This window comes from Thermobia domestica, chromosome 6 (assembly GCF_964235325.1).
Source record: "Thermobia domestica chromosome 6, izTheDome1.hap1.1, whole genome shotgun sequence".
NCBI classification, from domain to species: Eukaryota; Metazoa; Arthropoda; class Insecta; order Zygentoma; family Lepismatidae; genus Thermobia; species Thermobia domestica.
The window spans coordinates 290,049,619-290,053,264 of NC_137459.1; the positions used below are offsets into that span (position 1 = coordinate 290,049,619).

Consider the following 3,646-nt stretch of genomic DNA (forward strand, 5'->3'; position numbering starts at 1 on the left):
CAGTTAGTTCGTTAGCATTTGCTTTAAAAGATAACGCTTCTATTTTGGCACGCTCCATGTAGTTTGCGATTATGGAAGTTCTAATTAGAAGTTCAACATGTTATCAGTTTAAAACTGTTCTTCAACAGAATCATCCAGTTATACATATGTTTATAACGTATAAATCTACACAAGTGTTGTTCAAACTTATACTTAAGTGCATTACTCAACAGATTGTTATTTTGTGTAACTTAAGGATCAAAGTAAGTTTGGCGTGCTGCCTCACTCTCAAGTAGCATGCATTAGTGAAACTTGAACCTCATATCGAAAGCAGTACTACAATATGATACAGGGAATAACAGGAAGGAACCCGTAGTTAGAAGAACAACAATGGCACTTTTACACAGAAAACATAACTTACATTGAAGGGACTGCGACTCAGTTTTAACCATATTGTACATGGACGACCTGATTAGTTGCTTGAACTCAAATTCCAGCAGAATCCTATTTGCGGATGACTGCAAAAGCTTCAGAGAAATGAAGAGTATAGAAGAATCCGAGCTACTTCGAAACAGCATAGATAAATTTTCCTTCTGGCGTAACACATGCCTGCTAAAAGTTAAAATCGATAAGAGTAAACCCACATTTTTTTTTCCTAAAGAAAAATATTGCGCATACTTCATACAACATAAATGATTTGCCCATAACGAGAGTCAATAGTCATAAGGATCTCGGAGTTACTTGTGACACAAAACTAACTTTCACAGAACGTATAAACACTATGACTAAATATTCGATGCGTCTTCTAGGACTCCTGTATAGATTAACAGAAATACGGAATATCTCTTCCTTAGCAACCTTCTACAATGCAATAGTTTCTCCTAAATTGGAATATTGTTTACCTATCTGACCAATGGCAGCTTCTACAAACCTAATCCGACTAAACTTAGTTGCAAACTTCTTCCTTGCAATAGTACACTTTATAATATCTCGCACACGTATGTTGTCAAAACACGAACTGTTAGAAACACTAAATATTCAACTACCTGACACTTGTCATAAAATCAGTGAGATCAAATATATGTATAAATTCTCACATGGCCAACTCAGGGCCGAAACGCTACTCTCAGAATTGCATTTCCGAATTGCCTTCAGACAAACAAGTAGTACATACATTTTTCATATAGTACGACATAGACTTTCAATACTTCAACGTTCTCTGTTTTACAGACTTCCTAAACTATACAGGGTCAGTCCTTAAAGTAGTAGAACTGATTTTTTCTTTTCTTTTGACAGACTGACGGCAGTTACTCCACCTGTTGTTGGTTGAGGTGGGTCTAAGGAAAGACAGGAAGCAGCGCCAGTCGGTTGCCAGCCATAGCAGGGTAAAGATCGCTCGTCATCGTAACCTCTGTGAGTGACCCTCGTCACGCTGCGTCATGGTCAATCTTTTGGAACAGCGTTACTCCATCAAATTTTGCGTGAAGCTCGGTAAAACTGGGAAAGAGACTCATAAAATGATCAAGACGGCGTACGGTGATAGCGCCATTGGAAGATCAAGTGTGTTTGAGTGGCACAAGCTGTTTAGGGAGGGGAGAGAAGAAGTTGAAGACGCTGCACAGTCAGGACGACCTTCGAGCTCCAAAACGGAGGAAAATGTTGCAAGAGTGAAGAATTTGCTGGACAGTGACCGAAGATTAACTCTTCGCATGATTGCCGACGAACTTGGCATTGCTAAAACCAAAGTTCACGAAATTGTGCACGAACAATTGCAAATGAGGAAAATTTGTGCAAAGTTGGTGCCGCGAGTGCTGACAGGCGAGCAAAAGGACGTTCGCAAACGGATCTGCCAGGATCTTCTCGAAGAAGTGAGTGAAAATCCAAACTTGTTAGACAATGTGGTGACTGGGGACGAGACGTGGACGTTTGAGTATGACCCTGCCACCAAACGTCAAAGCGCGGAATGGCACACCCGAAATTCCCACACCCCAAAAAGGCGCGCATGACGAAATCAAAAGTGAAAAGCATGCTCATTTGCTTTTTCGATTCACAAGGAGTGATCCACAGGTAATTTATTCCACACCGACAGACTGTCTATGCAGTTTTTATCTCCAGGTCCTAGAACGGCTGAGGAATCGCATCGTCCGCGTCCGTCCAGCCATCGTCAACTCCTGGCGACTGCATCATGACAATGCGCCGAGCCACATAGCCTTCCGAGTGGTGGCGTATTTGGCCCAACATAACATTGCAACCTTGCCTCAGCCACCCTACAGACCCGATCTTGCCCCACATACTTTTTCCTCTTCCCCCGATTCAAAACCACCCTGAAAGGGCATCATCACGGCTCGGTGGAAGCATTAAAACAGGCCGTGACGAGGCAGCTGAACAGCATTCCAGTTTCCGCCTTCCAGGAAGCATTTGAAAACTGGAAATCCCGCTGGCAGCGGTGTGTGGATGTAGGAGTATCTTATTTCGAAGAATATTAAGCGTAAGTGTTATTTCTGTTAATATCTTATTTTTAATTGACTCAGTCCTACTACTTTAAAGACTGACCCTATACAACGAAATGTAGCATGCACCTGTAGATTTATTTAATTCTGAAACTGCATATAACTGCACTACAATATCATTTAATATATAAATTATAGTCACCAATTGTCAAAATTTGTCGTTATTCCTTAGATATTAGGCCCTATTATTATTATTATTATTATTATTATTATTATTATTATTATTATTATTATTATTATTATTATTATTATTATTATTATTATTATTATTATTATTATTAATGCATTATGTTTCATCTTTTTTTTTACATATTCCAGTGTAAACTAACGTTCAGTTGTGTCTGGAATTATGCTCGTAAATAAATAAATAAATAATTCACTATTCATAGCATAGAGCCTGAAAATAATGATCTTGACACTAATATCCAGTGTCTGGGGTCCGTATCATCTCCCTTTGTGGATGTGTTTTGACTCACTGTAATTTCACATTGTGCTAAAATTAAAGAGAGTAAAATGTTTTCTAAACCATTAGATCTGGTAAAGGTTTATCAATGTACCAAATTCTTTTGTTCTAGGTAACTAATTTGCATTCGAAATACATTAAACTGGCGCCAAGTCTCACAGAAGCGTACCACCTATTTTTGTAGGCTGTTGCCAGTAGCTGGTCGTTGGTTCTGATTGGGGTTCAAATTGAAAATTTTACTTCGCAATGGACACCTCTAAACATGTATTACCTTGTGATAACATATTGAAACTTTTGAACTTTTTACTAAATAATAATTGTAATTCTATCATATTTTTTTCACAACTCCTCAATTTTTCCAAAGATACACTAAAATTTGGCATTTGTATTTAAATTTGCAATGCACCTTCTTAATATGCATAATACAAAATAAAATTATCAACAAAAAAGAAATAAATAAACATATTAGTTAATTATTTAACAAATGGGTCTGTGAGACCAGGCGCCATTGCTCAAGTCACAATAACAGGTGGCACTACCGCCGGGTTAAGTTTACATTGTATTATTATATGTTGTTTTGAAGACTAAGATTTGTTCGAGGCATCTACACTCACGCTCAAGACGCATGTGTTTCAATTTGTCTCAAACTGATGTAAATTTCGCGCTCATGACATGCACGAGTGCTATATGGAGC

At 38.2% G+C, this 3,646-nt stretch overlaps 1 pseudogene; it reads left to right on the forward strand.

The window, feature by feature from the left end:
- The first annotated feature begins 1,418 nt into the window (after positions 1-1,418).
- On the forward strand, positions 1,419-1,985 carry LOC145687577 (protein GVQW3 pseudogene; annotated as a pseudogene).
- The last annotated feature ends 1,661 nt before the right edge of the window (positions 1,986-3,646 follow it).